Genomic DNA, 25,284 nt, shown 5'->3' with positions numbered 1-25,284 from the left:
GGAAGACAAATCGGGTACCAACACTATTAGACTTAGAGAATTTAAAAAGGCTCACAGGCATATATTCTTTATCCTCCCCTTTGAATAACAACTATTTCTGAAGTTGATCACTTACAGTAGTCGTTAAACTCGTTTTCAATTGTGTCTGTATGACCACTATATTGCCTCAGGGCAATTACAGTATTCTGTTTTCATCAAGTATACGAAAATTGAACATAATACAGCATTTTTGTTTTGTTGTAGACTAGAACTAGATTCAACCTTGTGACATTATGTTACAAATTTTGGGCATTCTTTTTTTTTGTTTGTTTTTTTTGTTTTTTTGTTGATATCATAAAAGAACCAAGGAGTAAAAAAAAAAAAAAAACATTGGGGAGCTGAAACTTCCGGCAGATGATGAAAACATGTAAAATTTCAAAATGCAACGATTCTGACATTTCTATGTGATTGCTGCTGGACGTGCAAGATTTTATATGCAAAAATAATCATTAAAAATCATTAAAATCATTAAACCATTCTAATTACAGATTTTGGGATGCATTTTATTAGGTTTTATGACATTGATTTTCCTGTGATTTTTTGCAACATTCCGTTGAGCAGCGGTCAAACTATGTCAACAAACAGAAAATTCTTTGTTGGCTTGTGTTTCACTGCAAGAAAGTAGGTGGCGATAGAGACCAGTTAATGGCTATGTCTTAAAGTGTCATCATCACGTCACAGGCTACAAAGACAGGCCATACAATTTATATCGATATACGTATATATTATCTATATTTAAAAGTAGGTGCTGCCCCCCGACTCATGACTCATGATGTCATCTAATTCAAATTTGCATCCCATTAAGCCTGGCAAACGACCTGCAGCTTTGTCTCGCTTGTTTAATAACTTAAACACGGCGACGAGGGCAAACATTAATAATGAGGCATCTGCTTCCCTAACTCCATCACTTGTTCCCCACATTACTGTACGACGTTCATTCATTTTCAGACGCTCCACACACACAAGCACAGTGTAAACACCCAACTTGTTTACAAGGACCTGTCCTTATGATGAATAAACAGGGATGTGTCCGCTTTTTAATGATGGCATACACAATCCGGCACGCTTGAATATTGACAGAAAGATTGAAAGCATTCTCAAGGGCCCCTCCAACATGACGCATGACTCTGTTTTTCCTCCCCCCTCCCCTCCTGCCCCTTCATTTTTACCCACCCACCCCAATACCTCTCCGCTCGGCTTTTATTTATCTTAGACAGTGGCTTGCGCAGGGATTTGTCGACACATAAACACATTTATCAACGGGGGTCAGCCAGCAGGGAAAACATCAGTTACATGGACCAAAAGAATGTGATAATAAAAACAGAGAAAATGGCATAATAATGAGAAAAGGCGAATGAAAGTGCCCGCGCCTGCCAACGGGGCTTTGCTTTGCACAAGCCAGAGGTGTAGTAGCTCATTGGATATTGTAGAAACACTGCCACGGGCGTCTGTACTCTGAACCTTGCACTTGTCTTTTTTATGATAGTTTATACTGCTTCCAGCTCTACATTCACACCGAAGGACAAGTTTATTTGGGCGGTGTTTTAGTATTTCATCATGCACAGTGAGCCGACAACCATGATGCCACAAGATGGCGCCGTGAATAGTAAAGTTGTAGTAGGAGTCAAGAAATGATATTGAAGTAATGGATCAGGACTGAGAGGCAAGGTTTTTATATTAGAGAGGAGCGACCTTTAGTCTGGGTTAGCGGGAGTTAGGAAATGCATAAACTTATACGTTGCAGTGGATATTCATATTCAATCACTGATTGATTTCGTCGTTATGTTCGTCAACTAGTAAGTGTAGAAGGTCTATACACAAATCAGGTGTGTCAAACACTGCAATGACTTACAGATCCCTGTAGATGGCAGCGTTGTATTGTTTTGGATTTGAAATCAGCACAGTTTTGGAGTAAAAGATAAAGATAGGTGCAATTATGAAGGAGATAAATGCTAACATGTCGAAGGTCCTCACAAGGGTCGCAGGCTTGCTGGCGCTTACCCCACCTGGCTTCAGGCAGTAATCGGGGGACACCTGAATTGGTTGCCAGCCAATAGCAGGAGAGTATATACAGTACTAGTCAAAACACACTTTGTTAAGAAAAAATCTGAAAATTAGATTAATAGCTAAGTTTGAAGTATTTGGTGAACTTTTTGTCACTCAGTTTTATAATTAATTTCAGTTCAGTTTTACCATTAGCAAAAGTAATGGCTATATTGTATGCATTGCATAACAATAATAATAGTAATACAGAGTAATATTTCGTAATCACTTAATGTGTGTTGGCCGCGATGAAATTGAAGGTGTTTCCAAACTTTTGATATAAATACATAGTATAAACAAAGAATATGTCGCGGTAGGGTAGTACAAAGCTTGTCGCAATTCTGAGAAAAAATGATCTGTTAATGAAGTGAAATACTAGTATTGTTGATTGCACATTGCGCAGTTGCATGATTATTATTTTGGCAACAAAAGCCCTTTGTCTGTTAATTTCTTTGCATGTGTGTTTTTTAGAGGTGCCACTGGCTCGTTTTTTCTCTGCTTTTGCTTTAAAATCGGTCCTGATGGTGAAACAAACTCACGTTCTGCTGCTGATTACTAATAAAGAGAAAAAAGTCAACCCTTATGGGGCATTCTGCTTGCAAAATGAAATGCTGTGAATCAGTTCAAGGTGACGTAAATAAAGTTTGGTTGGAAATAATTATAGTTTGTTGCGTATTCATGTTATTATAGGTTTTGATCACTCAACTGCATTTATTCGTCCTTTGATAATTAGCTGTTGACCCAGGATGAGAGTAAAGGTGATGGCTCTTCCACCCAAGGCGAACGGCTGAGTGGATGGTCTGCCTGGGGAGACGGATGTCAAGGCTAATTGATTCCTGCATTTGTCGCAGCGCTGATTGATTGCCATTTCGCCTTGTTGGCTTTTTTTAACCCCATCATGTGATTACATTTAAATGTGTAATCCTGCCGGGCGTGCACGAATGTGGAGGACAACGAGAGTTGACGGCACCGTAACGCCATCAACCCAACACGCACACACACTGTATGCTGATAAATGTGTTTTTCTTAAAAGAGTGAGTCTCTTTTAATGTCACTTTGTGTGCTAATGCAGCACAGGGCCGTGCTTCAGGGCGTCCAGGCAGGCAGTCTCGGAGGCAGGCTCGCAACCTCGACCTCGGCATCATTTGTTTGGATGAGGGCCGTCAGCGCCTGTCGCGCGGCCCATGATGAAGTGTCAGTCGGTAATTGTCCCCACGAAGCAGCCACATCTCACGGGGGTGATGGGGGGGAGAACGGGGGAGGCCGGGAGCTGACAGGGAGAGAAATGACACTCCAAGCTCCTCCTTTTCTCTCTGGCTGTCTGTCGCTTTTCAGTCCTCCCTCTCATTTTTCCTTTCCAGACTTCCTACATCTGCCTGCTAGTGGCTCCCAGGGAGCTCCAGCGAGGCCCCGCTTGCAACATAACATGTGTTTGTTCAATTACTGTACGTTTGTGACTTTGGAAATGCTTAAACTCTGCGTATGCGCGTTTAACCTTTTCATGCCTCGGTTTTTCAAGCGTTTCAAGCCATCGCACCGCTTTTATTAACTTGACTGGTAGAATCTGGTCTTCAAATGAGCTTATTGAAACCCTTTTAGCAAAACTGTGGCTCCTGCTGATGAAATTTAGCAGGGCTTTTTATTGATTAGACATTGTCTTTATGTAAGGAAAAGCTTTTGTAGGTCACTCGGTTGCTATTTACTGTGTGATCCATAATATGGGATCATTTGAGACTACTGTAATGCACCTTGAATGTCTTCTGTACATTAAACGCTGTTGGTATCAAATCAGAGCTTGGCCCATTTAGCTCTTTGATGTGTGGTATGGAAAGAACAAAGGGAAATCATAGGATGGGGTATTAGATTAAACACCATCAGGACCCCCACCTTCTAAAAAAAGAAAGATGGAAGTACAGAAAATAGACTGGAAATGGAGAACAAAGAAATCATAACTCGGGAGGCAGTCATAAAAATTAAGAGGTTCTTTAGGAGGTAAGCTTTTGGTTGAAAACGGCTTTGTAGAACAAATGACGTTTAATGTTGTGGTGCAGCATGTTTAGGGAAGTAGGTAGAAGGTTGAGGTGGATGTGGACCCAAAAGCAGGGAAGCAGTGAGGCTGGGTGTGCTCAAATATAATGATTTAATATAAAGATGATGAAAAAAGAAACAAGATCAAAGACTGATTAAAAAGAACTGAAAAGAAACAAAAAAACTCAATCTACTCAGAATTGACGAGACAACAAAGAACGCCTGGGCAAGACACAATAGGAACAGGGAGCCGATTGGCCAAAACAAGAAAAGCAGATAAAAAAGTAGTTAACAGATTTTGAAAGTTCATTTACTTTGGATACAGCGTTAGGTACAATTTTAAAACTTTTATCGATAATCATATTTACAGTCGGTGCGGTGAGTCGTGTGTGTGAGGTTTACTCTTTTCTAGGGGTGGATTTTCAAAAAAGAATTGAGAAGCAGGATTTCGATATGGACTAGCAAAGTTGACACATTCCCTAGTTGACTACACTACACCACCTGTGGCAAGCTGACATTCCCGCTGTCAAACTCAGGAAAGCCTTTTCATCTACTGTACATCTTTTGACCGTTTGTTCTCTCACAACACATCTTTGTTTCAGCATTGTGACCATATTCCACCCGGAATAAAAAAGACTCAGTGTTTTCCTGGGCGCTGCCCGGCGGGTCATGGTTATAACACCGCGAAATTGCGAGTCAGCAACGGTTATCGTCGGAACCACGACAGTATCCGATCGGTATCTTCTTTGAAGGAACACAGGTGCTAAATGATGCAGCATGAACATAAACCGAACCCACAATAAAGCCGCTCCCTGCTTAGGGGAGGATACATAGGATACAGAAACAGGAGGCTACGTCCTCCAAAACAATGCCCTCGTCCGCAGATGATAAATGGAATCGGCGATTAGTTAGTCGAGGAGGGAGGCGCGCTGCTCGGGCCCTTTAATGGGCCATAATTTGGAAGATAACTGTATTGTCCTATCTCTCTTGACATTTAAATCTAATCAGACCCTCCTCGTTAGCTCCGGAATTCCAAAACGGACGAGCCCGGGAGGTATTCAAAGGCAGCTGGTGGAGAGGGATCGCCCCTACCGAGGGGTTGCCGAGCAATTATTAGAGGCAGGGCTCGGGGACACGCGTTTAAGCTTGTTTTATTTAGATTTTCTTGAACTGACAGCTCAGTTTACAGAGCTACTGTTCATTTAGCAAGATAATAGCACAACAGACAAATATGCTCTCCATCCTTTACACCTCCCCCCGCGCACTCGCAAACATCCCTTAGGAGCCTCTTTGAGGTCTCTCCTCCACTCCTTCTTTCCACAGATGAGATGCTCGGTTTGATTAACACTTCTCTTTCATCCTCTTCATTAGCACAGCCACCGCACCGGCGGCGGCCCATGAAAAAGAGGCCATGAATTAGATTCCACTTATTCCGCAGACTGCATCTAATTCGGCACAATGGCTCTTAATGGCGGCGGCGTAATAGGAAAAAGGTGTTCGTAATTGTTTCTCCGGATCGGGCGCGGACGCAGATGTTTCTGAGCGGCCCAACGCGCGCCTCAAAGATCCTCGGACAAAAGCGGCCGGCGTTTCGGCAGAGCAATAAACGTGCGCGGAGGAGCCAATTTCCTCCGTCCGAGAGTCCCGCCGCGTGGAGAAGTCGGGCCTCCGTCAATGAGAACCACCTGGCGCTGAAGGAAGTGATTAGGCTTGGCACCGCTGCGAGCTAACAACTGTTTTGTTAAGGAGCGTCGAGATGCCGAGGGGGGTTTGCCGGAGAAATATTGACGCACCTTTTGTGTCCCGGCGAGATCGGAGGCGCGCCGTTGTTGTGTTAGCGCTCAGACGCCAGGGACTTATTTTGGTCGCGGCGCGCGTCTCGGGGTTTCGATCGGCCGAGTCGTGCCGCAGCGGCGTGGATGCGGGTTCCAAACTCCCCAGCAGACTAAACACTTTCAAAATAGCACGGCAATTTAGTGGAGGAAAAGCGTATCTTTGCATACGCGCAGAGAATCTAGATAATGACTAGATGGTTGTACGTTTTTATTGCACTGTTTTTTGAACGTAAAAACATCCAATGAAATCCAGTAGGCTTCTTTGCGCCAGCCAAGAACATAAGATACAATTCACATGCTATTTATGAGTATTTGAAGACTCTAATCCAAAAAACATCTAGTGCAAATCCATCACAGGCCTCTTGCAAATCATAAAAAAAACCCACATCTTTTTTTTTTTAATGTGGGCTTGCTTGAGTCTTATGAAAGTAAAATACCCTCCTCTCCAAATCACTTTTAAGTTATGTCAAAATATAGCAAATTCTTGGCAAAAGTGAAACATTTTTGAGGGTATTGCTTAGGGGATTTGCTCATGCGGGGGGAAAAAAGTTGCTACTGAACAAAGTTTTGTGGTCTACCCCATCATACAGTGTGGTACCTTCAAGGTCAATCAATTTACTTATGTCAGTTTTCGCATTGAAACGCCACATCCATTCAGGTCCATTTTTTGCCTTGCTTGTTCCTAAAGAATTTATAAAGTCGGGTTACTTTGAGTAGTGTACAATTTGTGTGTTGGATATGGGCCCTAATGAGCGATGTCAGGAGCTGGAGAATTGTCTGAATGTGCGCTGGTGAACGTTTCCACATGCATTAAAGAACCTTTGCTATAATAACCTAAAAACCGCAGTCCTCCATTTTGCACATCCTCTAAGCCAGCACGCTGTTCATCCTCATTCACTTTGATGTTTATTTAATTTGTTTGACCTTTTTAATCTAACAGAGCTTGTCATCTCCTTCTTGTCTTCCTTGTTTTCACCCTGTGCTTTTTGTGTTTTTGTGTTGTGGTGTGAAAGTTCAATATTGAGCTGCGGGAATGTGTCATAACGTGAGGATGAATACACTGTCACACTGTGGTTGCCATGGTTGAGTAAATTTTGGCATGTGGACAATCGTGCTGATTGCATCTGATGATGCAAATGTATCCTGCCGATGATTCTTGTTCATGTGTTTTTTTTTTATTATATATTGTGTTTGAAGAATATGAATTAAGCAACATAATCCACCTGATTTTATCCATCCCAGGGGTCGTTTTTTTTTCCTTTTTTTCCGTTTTTTCACTTGTTGCCGACTAAAAATGACATCACGGTTCCTGAGGGCTTAGCAAACAACCAATCGTAGTACAGCTTGAGAAAGTCACATGATCAAACTCATCAATAGGTGAGTCATAATTGGTTGCTACCTGAGCAATTCTGATGTCATTTTCAGTGACAATCAGTGGCAACATGGCTCTTTAACATGGATAAAAATTAGTGGACTTTGCTGCTAAATTCTTCTTGCAAAATGCAATATTAATATAAATGCATTTTAGATTTGTGGTGCATTTAACATATTGTTGGAGGAATGACTTTTATAAACTGTCATTTAAAAATTGAAGAAGCGCTTTCAAATTGCCTTTTAAAATGTTAAAGGGAACTTTTTCATCCAGTTTAGGCAATTATAAGGTAATATTTTGTTTATGATTGCTCATCAACAATCGGGCTCAGCTTGTGAATGTCACGTGACCAAATTATGAAAACCGGCGAGCTGTAATTGGAATTTACCCGAACCTTGAGCGCATGTGATGTCATTTTCAAACTTTAGTAAGTTTCTTGTGTTATTTAAGGTGTAAATTATCACCTTCACTTGACACAATATGAACTTTTTCATTCCTGAAAATGGCTAAATATATTTGCTATCCCTTTAAGGAAAAGCATTCTTTTACTCACATGCGATAAGGCCATCTATATCTCAAATTTTAGTATATGGCCGTCTTCCGTTTTGACTCTTGTACACTATATACATAAAACAAGCATCAGTCACTCAATATTCCTATTTCTATTGCACACATGTCCTTATTATTTTCTAGCCGTCTTCTCTTCAACTCCACCTCGCTCTCCATCCTGACATTTCGGCTCACTAATTGAGTCGGCTTCATTTGAATGAAGTGCAAGAAATAGTCGAGAATCCTGCCATTGTTTTCGCTGCCCTGTTCTCAAAGGATGATATGTTTGCGTGAGGGGGAATTTGTAGACCAACGACTGGGTTATTTGTGCGTTGCTTATATGGGTGTATGTTTCCCACTCGTTTTCTTTTGCATTGTAACAAGTTGGGGAATGTTCTTTTCAAATAGTTGGCTCCCATAACCAGTGTGTGCCAGCTGTTTTTGTGAAATCCGCTTGACAGCTACTGCAGCTTTCCACTCATACAGTACGCACACACATACACACAAATACCTGGCAGCTAATCCCGCAGCAAGCTGGAGAGCTGTGCAGAGCTAGTGATCAGTCAGGGTGAGGTTGTGTGGTCCACTTTTTTTTTTCATGCGGCACATCCCTGCTTCACTTTTTGCTTTTTGCCTCCAAGGCCCCTGGGGCAATGTGTGTGCATGTGTGTGTGTGTTTGAGAAGTTGTGAACTTGCATTTTTCAACATAAGGCAGGAGTGTCCGAACTTCTGCATTTAAGGAATGCATACAGAAAAATGAAAGGATGCAAATTCTTTGATTTTATTTCATTAACACTGACGTTTTGTTTGTTTTTTTAACAACAATATTCATGGGTCAGTGTGACCTGATCATATATATAATCAACAAAAATTGATGTAATTTTTTTTAATTAAAAAACGAACCAAAAACTAAAAACAAAATGAAAATTTGGAGACCATCAGATAGAAATGCAATCAAATATTTTCCTCGTTTTTCAAATGGGTCAGTTTGACCCATATGCTAAGAGGGTTAAACACATTGGACTCAATCAACAAGCATTATATATTTCTTATTTTTTAATTATTGGTAAAATCTATTAGTCTAGAAAGACCAGGACTTGACAACTTACAAGATTTCGGGGTGGACTCAGCTTCACAACGATCAAATCCCATCTTCACACTCAGAGCCAAAACAAGAGCAAATTACAGTCGGCTGAACAGTTTTAAATATTTGCCTTGCTCATAAATCGCATCGTGATAGAGTAGAAAATGCTGAAAAACGTTTTTTTCTTCATTCCAGGCCACAGGACACTTTCTGGGAACAGTTTTATTATCACAAACTATAATTTTTAATTAGAATTTAATAGAAAATGTCCATTGATTTCATTACATTTTAAGGAAAATGCTGTTTGGGGATTGATAGATTTTTTTTTTTTTTTTTAATGACGTGTCATTGTTTTATGGGGACTTTTGAAGTACTTGAGGTATCAGTGACTACTCGAATTTTTTACTCATACTGGTGTCAGTATGCAAAAAAGTGAAATTGAACATTGTTTTTCTTCAAACTTGTTGTTTGGGCCTCTGAAAAATGAATAATGGGCCACAAATTGCCCCCGGGTCCATCGTTTGGACCCCAACGGCGTCAAGCAACAAAACCTGACCCTGCGAGAAAAACGCACAGAGAGTGAAAGCCAAGTCTCGCTTCTCCTGTTTCACCCGCACAAAGTCCTAGAAGTGACGGACTTGCACTCTAACATGCGCACAATGGCCAAGTGAAATATGAAACTGCGGCAGAGCTCATCAGCGCGTACAGTGAAAGACATGCACACACCCTGACATGTACACCCCATCCGTGTGTGTGCACGTCTTTGTTCTGCGGAGCTGTCCTCTTGGCACGTAAATCATAATGCCTCTCATTATCCAGCTGGGTCAGCTCGGTGGGGCCCGTCTGGCGGGAGGCGATAGCTAGCTGAGTGAGGGGCTGCCACGACACACACGCATCCACCGCCGCCATATACGCCTGTTATTTGTCTCATCCCCATTCGCGTACTATCAAGATGATAGACTCATACACGCTTCCGTTCCACACACGCCATCCGGACGCAACAGACATCAGTGGCTCGGCTTGCTATCACACGGACGGTCATGCGAGGGGATGCATGAAAAATACAACTTCCTCCCATTCCCGCGTCTCGTCTACGCCAGAAATACCCCGACCCTCACACGCAACCTCGCGCGTTTGAGTAGAAACAGAAATATGTCTGCGCAAATCCCGAAATGAGGGTGGAGCAGTCGCTTGCTGGTAACAAGGTTAGGCCGCACACCATTTGTTTGGACATGACCATTACCCAAGCCAATTACTGGATGGTATACCAGCCGCTTGCCAACGAGCTAATGTTTTCCCGTCATGCCTGCCCCTCCCCTCACACACACACACACACACATATATATGAAAAAAGAGGGGGCGAGTGGGAAATAGATTGAGAGAGGAAGCGTGGAGAAGGGCCTGGGGCGCAACCCCCTCTCCACCTGACTGACTGATGCAGCTAATAAACTTTCATTTAAGCTAATGTTGCCCCTTTTTTTTTCTCCCACCACCCTCCCTCTTCCTTCCATCCAGCTCCCTCCACTTCCAGAAGACGGCTCGGTCTGAGAAATCGATGCGGGCGGGCTGCCAGCCGGATGCCCACTTGGTTGCACATCGCGCCGCTTAATCAGTCGGAACTTCGACACGTAGAAAGGCGCCGCCGCCCGATTGAGGTAAAAACACCATGTAATGATTATGCACTGCAGCTACGAACACGTTTCATAAATCAAACGCACATTGTGCAGCGCCACTTAATCGAGTTTTCATGTTACCGCTCATTACGACTGCACAGGATCATATTCGAGAGTCATATACAAAAAAAAGTGGTCAAGAGCGATTTGAAAAAAAAAAATACTGTGATGATGTGACCTGTGCCATGTTATCCTGGTGAGGAAGCTGCTTGCCGGTTAATGTCGAAAGGGCGGCCATTTTGCCACTTGCCAACAAAAATGACATCACAGTCACTCATAACAAACAATCATGGCTCAGCTTGCGAGTGTCACATGACCTTATCAGCTGAGTTGTGGTTGGTCATTATCCGAACCTTTAGCAAATGTGCAAAATGGCTTGATTAAAAACAATAAAAAATGGGTCGATTCTGCGGTTTAACTCATATTATTATAACATTTTAAAAAATTGGGGTCGATTTGCCTTTGATAAAGTTTCTCAGCCCTGAGCCAAAATTCAAACCCAGAACCTCTCCAGCGTGAAGCTGACACCCTAACCACACGCCCCACTGTGCCGTGAAATCTTGCTAACCAACAACAGACATCAAAACAAAATCTCTCTTGCAGAAACAATAAAAGCGCATCAAAGATTTGTAATTATTTTTAAAATACAGACTGTATTTCGGATCATTGCACCCCGCCAGCTCGCTCTTTTAACTATGTGCTAATTAAACCTTGTGACAAAAGCAACAGCCACGATTCGCTTCTATTTGTAGCTGCAGAAAAGGCTTTGTCTGAGGTCACGTTTGGCACGCTGTCTTGCATATGTGGCTTTTTTTCCACCTCTTGTTCTGTTTACCATGCACTGTATGTGTTGACACTGGACACGCTTCATGCAACCACAGCGCGCTCTCACCAATTGTGCGGCGAATGGAATTACCAACGCGTGCATCTGTTTGCGTTTTTATCCCAGTAGCGTTTCTGCAAATATTGCATTTTAGCATCAGGCGTCCTATAAAAATTTCAAAGAGCCAATAATGTCACGTGACATCATCTGTGCCTTTTTATCTAAAGCAGGGGGAAGTCTGGCGATTTTTTTTTTTTTCCCCCCGCCCAAATCTGTAAATAATTGGCCACCTAAGACTCACTTGTTCAAATGATGCGAGAAGGTCAACAACTTAGCGAGGCTCTCTAATTGAGATGATCTCCTCATGTGCCACAAATCAAGATCCATTAAGAGCGATTAAGCGCCGACAAGTATAGCAACAGTAAATCAGGGTCATCAGATGGACCAGACAGGCAGAGGACAGACCAAGAGCAGGTCCCTCTGCAGAAAAACCTGCATGCTCGCCCATCTGTTTGCGTGCAATCTAGCACATGAATGAGAACCCTCGAATGGACGGATGGGATTTAAAACATATGTATTTTGGATTTGACAATGTATATAAAAAAACATTGAGGATATGCTCCTTTTGTTTTTGGAAAAGTTCTTTCTAATATTCTCTGTAATAATTCTAAACGTGAACGAAAACGCAGCAAACTTGGCACACCCATTGAGCCTGGTTAAAATGTAATATATTAAAATTGTTATGCACACTTACGCAAAATTGGATCTCTAGCGCCCTTAATAGATTTTTCTATCTCGGTACATTTTATCCAGGGCACAAATGGTTTCTTAAGACATGCAAAGTGCCTTTGCTAGGCATACTGTACCCTAAAATGCACAGGAAGTTAGCTATGAATTCTTAGATGTAAAGTTTTTCTTCACTTACAGGCGTCACTCATTTGTGCTCTTGTCCGGAAGTTTTCATCAAATTTACTTGCTTTTTCCATCTTTTCCTGGGTATATTTTGGGCTATTTCCATATACAGTATAGGCCGCAGCAAATTATAAGGCGAACCGGGTTGTAAGAGAGAGAAATTTCATCAAATTTACTTGCTTTTTCCATATTTTGTTGGGTATATTTTGGGCTATTTCCATGTACAGTACAGGCCGGAGTGAACTATAAGGCGAACCGGGTTGTAAGAGACAAGGAAAATGTACAAACCAATTTAGCACATGAGTCAAAGGTTTTTCAAGGTCAATTTGACATCCACACTTAAGGTGCACCTGATTATAAGACGGTGTGAATTTGTGTGCGCAATCAAGGACATCCTCAATTTATCAATTATAATTTCCTCCCAAAATATCTTATATGGTTCAAGCCTTCTCCTAACTAGAAAAAACGGACAATAAACAGTATGGCTTAAGTCTTTTTGAGGGGCAGCTTTTTAAAAGGAGTCACCAGGAGTCCCCCAGTCACGTGATCAATCATATTCTCAATATTAGAGCAAATCCTCCTTCCAAAAATGAATGAATGTTTTCACAAAGGCCCGTATCTCAGTTTGCGAAATGACCCTGTGATTTGTTGATCCAACCTCTACTTTTACTCAAGCGAAGAGACTTCAAATCCCACCCTCACATCCATTAGCGTGAGTCGGCGCCGCGGTCGTCTCCAAAAGTGAATCTGGAGGCGTGATACAATAGGCGAGGCAGGCGGTGTCAGTATTTTATAATAATACAGGCAATAACAATAAATCCCAGGGGCTAATCATTTACTCACCACTCTTCTCCACCTACCGCCTCCCCCCTTCGCTGAACCTGGAGCGATGCTGCATTACCCCGCCGCCGCCTTCAATTACACCATTCATCATGTGTCTTATCTGGCCGGTGCTTTGATTGAGTGGGCAATGGGCAGAATTGCAAGCCTGCTTTACAACCGTGTGTGTGTAGCTTTTGACAAGACTGGAAGCAGGAATTTGGGTGCACGTGTTCCGTTGGGATGCGGTGTGCGTGTGTGTGTGTGTGTAAGAACCCATAGCACATCTACTTCAGTGTATAAATCAAGCCTGATAATCCCCTCCAACCCCTCCCTTTTTCTGATCCGCTCTGTCTCAGAAAGCCCATTTTTCTTTCTTTTTTTTTTTTTTTTAACCTTCTACTGTCCCATCCTTCCTCTCACTTCTTCTTTAGAAGGCATTTGTCAGGGAAAGGGAGGGGGGGGGGGTCTCATCTCCAACAGCGCCGAGTGTTGGGAGACAGGCGACAAATTTTAATAAGCAACTGGGTGCTGTAATTTAGCGGCCTGGGAGGGCGATTAGGCTGATTGATGCCAAGCTCACCTAATGGCCCAGCCTACGGCTCCTGGTCCAAATTGGTAGTAATGAAAGTTTTGTGCAAATTGAGATGGAGGTAAAGGAGGCGCCTTCCTCTCACTGTCTGCCTCGCCCCTCCCTTCCTGTCTTTCTTTGTTACGCTCTTGTGTTCTCTTTTGTTTTCATCTTGTCCGTTTCACTTTTGGCGTTCGGAGCCGTCGGCCGGTTTGGCCGTCATTGCTCACCGCGGCCCACCACTCTGCCTCGTTACGAAAATCAATGCGGGCCTCATCTGCCGTCTCTCTCCGTTTCTCTCTTTCGAGCGTGGTATCGATTTTCATTTGTTCATTTCCTCCCTTCTTAAGAGACACCTATTATTCTCGTTTTCAGCTCCACTTGAGTAGTTTTCCGCAGTCACAGAAGTCCTCGTTCATTTTCGAGCGGACTTCATCGGCTGTCCGAGGGGCTGATTGTGTGAGATCGCTTCACACTGAAAAACAAAACACAAGACGACTGTGTTTTTCCGTCATCGCGCAGTGAAAAAAAATGTTGGGTTGAATTTATTCAATTTGTTTTGTTTGAATCTGAATCCGTTTTAAAGTAAACTGTACATTAGGCCAGTCACAATTTAATCTTTTTAAAATTGTTTATCCCATCCTATTCTAATTATTTTTTTTTTTAAATCTACTACGGTTGAACGTATGTAAAAATTGATGTAACTATTCTTTTTTAATATCTTCTATAAGCATGAATTTTTAGACACCAACAGAATTTGTCCATGCTAACCAGTTAGCAACCGCCGTTAGCATTACCAGGCTAGAAATATTTGTCCATGGAAAAATATTAAACAAAGCATCTTGTTTTGGGGTTACAGTAGAAATCTATTCAAAAAAATAATTAAATTAATTATTAGTAAATATTTGTCCACAATGGGGTAAAATCCGGCTTTTTGAAATAATGAGATTGAATAATCTACTGATCCTAAACAATGCATAAACTGGTTTTAGCACAAACAAAAAAGTCACTAGAACATTTTTTGTCAACATCTGCGGAGAAACCGGACCCGGTTTTCGCCGCCCATTTACCTCTCCAGCCCACTCAGCTAGACTTCCACATTTCAGCATCCTCTATCCTCATTCATTGACCGCCTTGGCATTTTTTCAGCTAACGCCAAATGTGAAACAGCATGCAGCATTGGCAAACTCATTACTGTCCCGTGCTTTACAATGCTGCAGATTCTTGCGATTTAAACCGAGTTCAGATATGTTTCTCAGCTAGTCTCCCTGAGTCAGGACTGTACTACGGTCCGCTTCAATAAAAACATGTAGAATAGCGATAGCGTTTCTTGCATTAGCAATAAGAGAGTGACATCAAATTGAGGGATGGGCACATTTCATCTTCAAGGTACACCGCAGATGAACTGTATATATTGCGTAGTAGTGAGTTTCTCATCGCATCTTTCTTCCACCGTCCTCTCTAGAATGTACCAGATAATGAAAAAACAATTAATGTTCGCCAAAAGCGGGCACTTTAAGAGGGAAGGTGTTGAAAAATCCCCCGAGAAGTGAGGTAATGGCCTCAATTCACACAAGGACCCTCACCTCCCCCCCTCTTATGGTGTGTGCATTAAATGTACAAATGCATTATCTCCAGAGCCGCACATGCGGGTGCTTATGTGTTAACTAGCTTTGCAATTTGCCGACAAGCCAATGCGGCTTTTTTTTTTTTTTTTTTTTCAGTTCGGAATTCTCTAAACTCCCACACGTTCCTTTCTTCACTCCATTTCTCTTAAGATGATGCTCCCCGGCTTGTCTTCCCCCTCGCTCGCTCGCTGCCACTTTGAGTTACGTGCTGATCTATCATTAATAGCTTTATTAGCATTTTCCTTCTCCCGAGGTGCTTTTGTATGCGATTCAAACTAGAACACGGATGCCGGCGTCATTATGCAAGGAAACATCCTGAATTCTTTCCATGACAAAATGACGGTGGGTAGAAGAAAAAGGCAGAACGGCGATATATTTTGACAGCTCCCAAATTAGAACATGTATCTTTGTTCTCGGGCACAGCTGCCTGTAAAGTTTCTTAACTTTTAGAACACAAGTTGATTCCCTGCGAAAATTCTGAGGAAACTTTGAAGAAGTATTAAGGCGGATCCCGCACGGCACCGATTTACGCATGAGAGGAGCATTATTGATGTGTCAGGTTTGATTGGGAAGTGTGAACGGTGACAAAGCAAATCCAGTCGGGCACCTGCGCCGCTTGATGAATTCATCTTAAGACTTTCAAAGTATGAATATATTTGAATATGCTTCAGGTGACTGGTGACTCTGAAACAGGTCCTCATGTAATTCAGTTGCTGCTGGCCACTGATACAAATGTCACTGCGTTCTTTTGAAATCACGTCCAATCGCCATTTCAGGACACAAATAAACAACTGAAATATGCTGAAATTGACATACGGTACCCGTTGCCAGTGTTTATGGGCAGCTCAGGCTCTGTTATAGCTGCATTTGCCATAATTTAGTCGCAAGCTAGCAGTGATCAAGTGCTCCATATAGGCTGGCGCGATAGACTTAATTGACTCCTGCTCACTTTGATTCTGACGGCCCGACCGACTATTAATTATGTTTTAGTTACCCAGACCTGTGTTAAAAATATTTTCCAATTTTATTTAAATACATGATTTTGATTCGTATTTTCTTCCATTCTTTCCTCCTTCCCTAGAAATATATTGGGTCTTAAAGGGGCTTATTTAGCGCTGCAACAATGTCTATTTCCTGCTGAGACCCATCATATTAATTTGTGTCCCACTGTCAATTTTGTCTCAAACATGTCATTGAAAATGCCAGGATCCTCTCAACTGAGTACCCCAGGACTGAGTAGAGTTACTCCAATGAATCAAAGAATAGAGACCAAAAACAAATGTCTGCTATAGTGGACGCAAATGATGAAGCGACTGCTCCTGTCCATCAAATATTTTTTTTTTCACTTGCTCTACCACTTTCTTTCTTTATATAATAATAAATAAATAAAATGAAAATAGTGAAATGAAAAAATGAAATAAATGCTATTTTACTATATTATATTTTTTTTAATTAACGGGTTAATCTGTATGTCAAAAATGGAGGTTTTCCTGACAAAGCTTAAGCTTTCCTTGATGCCATGTCATATTTGACACACCAGGCATAACAGGACATTAAACAAAAACAAATGAATGGGCATTCACAAAGCTCCGCGTCTCCTACGGCTCTTTTTCTCGCCTACCTTTGGCCCACTTCAATGCAGATTTTTTTAAAATGTACGTTCCTGCAGATTATCTCTTTCACATGATCCCGACTAGTGCAAAAAGGCAATAATCCATTACAACAAGAGCCTATGAATAGCCCGTGTTTCCTTATAGATCCCACACCTTATAATTTCATGGCGGATGAAGCCTTGAGATAGCAAATGTTTTGCGGAGGTTCTTTGAAGTTCCTCCCCTGCTCGAGATGGACTGCAGGAGAGCGGCGTTCTCTCCCGGAGGTAAAAACGAGGGGCATGTGGTGGAGAAGGCAAGGTGCTGATGGGAAAGAGAATAATGGCATGCCAGTGTCAGAAGTGGTCATGTGCCGAGGAAAGGAGGACGGCAGAATGAGCGGGAAGATGGAAGGGGGGGCTTGACTGATAATCTGTTTACCTCCCTGAAAATGCTTCAGGCGCCATTCTGATTAAAGTTCAGTCTTTCATCTATCATCACGCCGCCGTTAAGAAGCCAGGAGCTGCCGATACCAAAAGCGCCATCCAACACGTGCCCCCCCCACCGGGACAAAATGGAATATCATCCTCCTTTGTCTTCTTCTGAGTTCTTGGAAAACTGGCCCCATAGGATTCTTTCCTCCTCTTGCTGCATTTTTATTTCTTTAATGCTGACTTTGTATGTATGTCCCGCGCCTACTTTTTTTCAAAGCTTCTCATCCCGAAGACTTGCTTGCGCGTTTCCTCCTGTGACGCTCTTTCCCAAGTCAAGCTTTTAGCACCTCCAGCATAATACAATTACACCCATTTGGGGACATGATATTGTCAGCAGCTTTCTAAAAATAGCCTTCTAATCCATGCATAGTTGCGATGTAGAACGTGGTGAAGCAACAGCGGGCGGAGACGGCGCTGTGCACAATGTTCTGGCCACTCAAGCACAAATGCACTTTAAAAGCTTTTTGCAACCTCCAAGGCCTTGCGAGTGTGATTGAAGGACAGTCGGATGGACAAAAATATGTCAAGGTTGCCAAGATACCTTCACCATTTTTCGAGTGGGTAATGGTTGTTGTTTATAACTTGTTGCCCTTTGGGGATTTTTTTTTTTTTTTAAATTGCCGCCATCGCGGCTTTAAAATGGTTTGGCAAAACGTTTGGGTAAGCATACCGCATTATAGACTAATGCAGTGCTTCTCAAATAGTGGGGTGGGCCCCCCTGGGGGGGCACGAGGTGATGCCAGGAGGGGTGCAGATGACCCCAGGGAAAAAGTTTTGTTTTTGTCATGTGAAGTATAATTGCAATAAAATAAGCATTTTCATCTTTTTTTTGTTTTTGTTTCAGGCACTTTGATGCACTTTTTTCTGTTTTAGACTAAGCTATAACCCGTATAAACGCTTTAAAAAGTACTTAACAGTTGTTGAAAGTGGATTTATATTGCTTTTTTTTTTGTTAATGGTAAAAAGGATCCAGATGTACGTATATTTATACAATTTTTATGGATAATAATCTTATTTATAGTCAATGCGTTGAGTAGGAGGGGGGTTCTTTTTCCTAGGGGGGGTTTGGCGAAATATAATTGAAAAGCACTGGATGAAAGGGACCATCCACTTATTTGGCAAATTTCAGCAGTCATTTTTATTGTTATAAGTTATTCATATTGTCTAGAATTAATTTGCTTATTTTTCATGCACAATCAATACCTTTCAAAACACATTTTGCTACTTGCTATCAACTGACAATCACATCACACGTCCTCAAAGCTCAAGTAATGAATGACCAAACATGGCCCAGCAAACATCACACACGCTGAGTGGGTAATGACTTTTATCGTCTCTTTTTGGACTAGCAAGATTGGTTTGGCAAAGGCAGACAGTGAAGGCAACTCAGTCTTAGCCGCTCTGTGTGGGAGTGAGGATTTCCAACTGGAGACTTAGAAAAGGATGTGCAGCGAAGTGGAGTCCCACACTAACCGAATTGGAGTTACTTGAGGCGTCAATCCGAACAGGCCACGCTTGGTTTGACGTCGACAACGAGATGACACCAACACCTTCTGTGACGGCAATATAATCTGCCTATGCAGTTAGTCATCGTGATTAGTAACTCGTGATTACCATTTATGGTCAACAAATATGATCATTTAGTTCACGTATACATAATTTATATGTACATTACTCATGTAATGGTGTCCTTGAAGTCACTTATAGATGATGCTTCAAGAATATTTCATGAGTAATAAGTGAGTTGCCTGAGGTCAGTATTTTCCTGCTCTTCTTCTTTTTCTTGTCTTGTCTTTGCCATCCCCCCATTTGAGAACCCCTGGTCTAGAGAACAGTGGTGGAAACATGGTTCCGGCCTAGTTTTAAAGTTGACTACCTGTCTTGGTCAACTTTTGGCCCAGCCTTACTAAACTCATTGTCAAAATGTCTGCATCCTGTCCCACACTGTTACTGTTATATAGCCTAGTTTTAAAGTTGACTACCTGTCTTGGTCAACTTTTGGCCCAGCCTTACTAAACTCATTGACAAAATGTCTGCATCCCAGCCCACACTGTTACTACTATATAGCCTACATTTAATTCCAAATGTTGTGTGCTGTCTAATGACTAGCCCTCACTGATTATTTTCCAACCTTTCATGTCCCTCACTGCCCATTTCTTTCAAGTGAATTTGTCATGGTTTCAGCACACAAGCCTTGATGTCAACTGGACCAAAAAACAAAAACACGGCCCCCAGTACTACTGTGTTCCCAAAATATTTACTCCCTTTCCTCTACATAGACCAGTGAAAATCAAAATATTGTCACAGCTCAATTTAATTCAGAGTCATCTTCACATCGGATAGAGGCCATTCAGTGATGTTTGTATTCCATAGACTTTAGATAAACGTTCCTTCCTCTTTGTCAAATGAGGCTGATGAGCACATCTGCTCATCTGTGTGTGTGCACCTGTGTACACAAAATTAGCTCTGGGAGTGGTCTACATGGACCTTAACCTCAGGGGGCGAAAGGGAAGACTTAGGTGGATTCACCAGCCAAGACAGCCTATATGCTCTCACGGCAGCCTTTGATGGACTGATTTAATCCCACTGATGGTGCTCATAAGACACCAGAGAGAGGATTGACACACACAAACACACACTTCAGTCATACATGTGGACACGGCTGCATGTGTGAAGCGGAGAGGTCAACGGGGCTAACGCAGTCCCCTGGCTGTTCTCAAGGTTAATGCAAGGCTGACAGGCAGCGGCGGCTGTTAGCGGCCTTCGGATGGCGTCCCGCCCCCATCGACGGACCCGTTTCACGGCGGCGGCGGCGGTGCATTAAGACGTAACAGCTTCTCCCCTCCTGTGTCACTCACCCCTTGAGACGCTGATCTTACGCTTCCTATTAAGTCCTTTTGTCCATCGCGGTCCATTGTCACATGTCGTGAGATCATGTAATCCCATTGTCTGTTAATTGAAATGCGTCCGACATTGTCTATATGGTCCATTAGAGGGACAGGAGCCTTGTTCTTGGGTGTCACCCCTGCTTTTGCCGCTCGCTCATTAATTTTCATAGTCGGTGTTTGACTTCCAGACGCAAAGGGAGGCGGGGATGAGGAGAGGTGAACTATGAGGGAAAAAATGCAGGCTGGCATGTAGGAGTCTCACCCAAACCATTGAAATCTCATTTACATTTTAATTCAAAGACATTAAGCAGATGCTCTTATCAAGTGCCGCTTGATGTTTAGTGTCACCTTCAAGGACGCTCGGATGAGATGGCTTGATAAATGAACGCGGGCTCGGATTATGACAGATTTAAGGCAAAATATATTTTTTTTTGTTTTTCAGTTCCGGTGAAGTGTACTGTGTTTTCAGGGGAGATACCATCGCCGCAACTTTAGTGCCGAAGAGTTATTGAACGTCACCCCGAGGGGAAACAAATTCTGTGCAGACGTTTGTCTTCAGGATGTAGCTGTTTAAATCCGGTGTCGCCCGGGTCCATGGAAGAGCGATGATGTTGTTGACTCATTGTCGGCCAGGTGCCAATCAATCAATTAACCGATCAATAGTCATCTGCTGAGCGCCCTAAGGACACCGGGGCGGGTGCGGAATCTCGGAGGAACGCTCAAATCCATCCGTCTTTGCCACCGCCGGCGCATAGGTGCGTGAAACCTACGCGCAAATAAATACGCGCGGTTTCACTATTAGCAAACGCGCCGCTTAGCGTATTTCATAACCGCTCCCATTTTCCAGCCGCTCGAGCATCCAGATTGCAGCCCAAGAGAAAAATGACTAAATTCTGTCTCATTTCTCATCCTTCATCCTTGCATCTCATCTACCCCCGCCTCACTCCTTCCTAATGGCGAGCGAATTCCCCGGCTGTTGTCAGCGGCTATAGTGAGCCACACTATAACACGGTTAATAGAAAGGCTTGGCAGCTTATGGAGCCCATGCATTTTTAAATGGGAGTTTTATGTCTCTGTGAGCGCAGGTGAGCGAGGACGAGGAGAGATGTGCTTGATACGTCTGTGTTAATGTGTTTCTATTAGAGAGGGATTAACTGCGCTGGGATAAGTGTCACACTCTTGCATCATACGGGGTCCGAAACCGTTTTCTGCACAGCGCACTTCGAAGATCCATGATGATGGATTAACTGAAGGGAATAAGGCTCAAAATAATTAATATTTAAATTCAGATTTGTCAAACCTAATGAAGAAACGTGTACCTGACCAGAAATTCGGAAGTGTAGTGAGTCCGTGAGTTTAAGTCTAGCACATGATGGCACGCAAACATTTAGTAGTGAGTGCTCTTGGTGGATATTTGAAAACAAATGGTGGGGCAACATTTGTAGAGCGTTAATATCACATATATATATATATATATATATATATATATATATATATATATATATATATATATATATATATATATATATATATATATATATATATATATATATAAGGTTAAAAATAAGAATTATGGGTTGCAAAAATTTATATGTGGGTCAATTTTGCCCAAATTTCCTTGTTATTTTGAACAAAAGACCCCAGAAATGGGTTGTTTCTGTACAAGACAACCTCAAATGTTATTTATTTTTTTTAAAACACAACAATCTAGAAAGTTGTGTAAAAAGACCCAAATATCTTTTTTTGACCCAAAATTTGATTTTTTATTGATCCACTTTTTTTATAGGTTGTACGTAAAAAGAATGAGCATACTTATGAATGAGCCGATATCGTTGATTGACACCACCACCATTGACTTAGAATCATTCTAACATATTTGACTTATACATTTCATTTTCTAATACAGATAAAATGTTTTTAGTACATGTCTCGACGAATGTGTGTGAGGATTAAAAATATACTATGATATCTCAGATTTTCATCTATAGCAGCCTCAGAAATCCGTCTGTTCGTTGTAGGCTCCATCCAGCTGTTGTTGCATCACAAATTTGTTTCGCATACTTCCATCTGGCTGATATCTAGACGTGAGATATATATGTAAGCACATAGAGAGCAATATATCCATATGTGTGGTTAATGCTTGCTCTTAATCTCAAAGCTTTTCTATTTGTATCGTGACCTCTGGGCCACTCAATCTGATCCATGCTGTCCGTGTTTACTAGCTTATGCATGCATGTCTTAGAAAGGTCAGAGAATGTTACATCAGCGCACTAACCCTGTTGGCATGTTACTAATATTGTTTCTACTACTACTACTACTACTACTACTACTACTGCTGATACTAATACTATCACTACTACTGTTTGTTTTGTATACAAGCCCAAATCACCAGTAACCTAAAGTATCCTTATGGGGACTTTGAGACATGCAACCCCAAAAATGTGTTCTTTTCATTTTTATATTCATTGTATTAAGTAGATGTTCAGGAGTAAGAAATTCATATTGATCATGCATTGACGGTGTACAGTATGTGGAATGTATACAATATGTGAGTTTACCAACACGGTAGACAATGGAGGGGTGTTTTTTTTTTTTTTTTTTTTTACGTGTGCATGCTAGCTTTCACTGAGCAAGTTAGAAAAGTGTGCAATATGTGAGTTGCACCATTTTCGATTAATATTAGCTTTTTATGTACAGTTAGTATAGTTTTCACTATGAAAGTTGGAAAGCAAATTCACTCAGGACATGGCGCACAGGTCAACACAGCTAGCTTACTGGCTGAGTACAAACTTATGAAACTTATAACCAAGCACATTATTCACTTTTAAACAAATTTGAATCAATTAGCAGTCAAAATGGCATTTTCGGTCATTTCAAACCAAAGTTTTGCCATTCGGATTTTTCAAAATGGGTCTCAATTGATAGCTAGCACTTTAATATTAATAGGAATCAGGTGAGAAACTCAACGCTTTTTCACATTGGTAAATAATATGTTAGGGTAAGAAAATGAGAGGCTTTTGTCATGCAAATATTGCCCTCTAGTGGTAATGTTTAATTTGACTTGTAATCAAAAAAAGTGCTTGACTTTTTAAATGTTCATCGAGCTTTCACTTTGCGAGTTGGAAAGCGCACCTTTGTGTGAGCTCGACGACAGAGTGGACAAGGGATGTTCGGACACTGTTGGTCAATGTTAGCATTTTACATGTGTGTAGTAGAGCTTTCACAGTATGTGAGCTTGGCAACGGGGTGGACGAGGGACGTTTGGACATTTTTGACTAACGTGAGCATTGCATTTGTGCCTGTTAGAGCTTTCTCCTAGCAATTTGGAAAGGGAACATTATGTTAGCTTTCCGACAGGGTGGTCAATGGAATTTTGACATTATTGGTTAGCGTTAGCATTTTGTGCACACGTCTTTTCTAAATCCAAAAGGATTGGACTCGACCTTGGAGGTTACCGCTGTCATTGCAGCTCTTGGAGCCTTGTTTTTTGTAATGTGAATATGCAGACATCCACCCAGGTATAAACTCACTACGATAGATTATCCAAGCGAACGAACGTCATTTTCTAGAGGCTAACAAGCCCCCCTGGACATGCGGTGACATTTGCATCTGTGCTTTCTCTTCACACCCTAATGATAGCAACACATTGACACTTTTACGGCCGCTTTCACACGAGACGCGCTTAAAGAATCCGCCCTTTGCAAAAATCACAATCGAGCCGAGAAAGACTTTATTTCGGTCTCAACTCGGGTCCGTCGCTTTAAGAGGGCAAAGCCGCACATCTTTTTTGATCCTCAAGCGGGCGAGCGGCGGCATAAACAGGAAGGGGCCCTGCCTTTAAGTGCGTCATTCACTCTCGTGTCATCGGATCTTCAGTGTTGAAATATGTGCTGGAGTCCTTCTCAAAACATTGTTAGCTTGACATCCTGGATATAGGTATTCAAAGGTGACACAGCCTTGTGTGCCGGCGCGGATGTATGCTGATTGTGTTAGCGCATACACAGCTGACGCACGCCTGTGTTTTTGCGAAAGGGAAAAACCGAAACATCCTCCGGAGCAATCTGGTGTTGTGCTCCCCCGTGAGACTACAAAGTCATGTAAATATCTGGCTTGAAAGCGTCCATGTCAGTGCATACGTTGAAATACGGCTTACGCTAACTCATGTGTTTTGACTACGCGTATTTTGTGCGTGGGCAGAACGGCTTCGGTCTCTTGGAGGCCTCCGCGCAAATGTGGTCTTCATTTGCGCGGGGCCTCTCCGGCTAACTGGAACAAGGTTGGCCATGAAGTCGCCTGGCTAACACTCACACGAGCTTATAACGTGCGTTCTTAAGTGCATTGTGTTGTTTCTAGGGTTTTGCAAAAGCCTGCTTGACCTCGTGCTTATTAACTCAGAGTGTTTACCAAATGGCCTCGGATGATTTCACAGATTATTTCACACGGAAAACCTTTTTCACAAACTACAGTGAGAACACGTCTGAATTAGTCAGACTGGACACATTTTCTTGTCCGTTCCCGATCAACTCATTCGATCCCTAAGACATGTTTTTTTCAAATATTCGTTATCAAATATATATATATATATATATATATATATATATATATATATATATATATATATATATATATATATATATATATATAGCGCTCATAAGTAAATATTAAATATATGCAATTTTGCAGCAAATGTAATTCTAGCTTTATTGCTAATCTGCTTACTGCAGCAGAGAGAACCCTTGGTCTTAACAAATTGACTCTGAAAAGCATTTGCCCCAGACATGACTGCCATTGTGTGCCACATGCTCATGTAACGCTTCAATCACAGAAGGTCACACCATATTGGATTCACGTCACGCGTTCATCATCATCGGGTTGTCGAAAGCTGAAATCTCTATCCGCGATGTCATGTTTAAATTAAAAAAGGTCAACCAAA

At 42.0% G+C, this 25,284-nt stretch overlaps 1 protein-coding gene across 1 annotated transcript in view; it reads left to right on the top strand.

Moving 5' to 3' along the window:
- The window catches only part of LOC148409646 (retinoic acid receptor alpha), a 168,794-nt gene that overhangs the window by 36,207 nt on the left and 107,303 nt on the right, over positions 1-25,284 (top strand). The window contains exon 2 of the mRNA XM_088438823.1: positions 10,467-10,606. The gene's annotated coding sequence lies outside the window, so the exon portion shown is untranslated. The remainder of the gene's footprint in view (positions 1-10,466; positions 10,607-25,284) is intronic.

The sequence above is a fragment of the Hippichthys cyanospilos genome, chromosome 17, assembly GCF_059441005.1.
Source record: "Hippichthys cyanospilos isolate Australia breed blue-spotted pipefish chromosome 17, RoL_Hcya_1.0, whole genome shotgun sequence".
Classification (NCBI taxonomy): domain Eukaryota; kingdom Metazoa; phylum Chordata; class Actinopteri; order Syngnathiformes; family Syngnathidae; genus Hippichthys; species Hippichthys cyanospilos.
The sequence above is the reverse complement of the archived record's forward strand: the minus strand, read 5'-3'. Positions and strand labels throughout refer to the sequence as shown.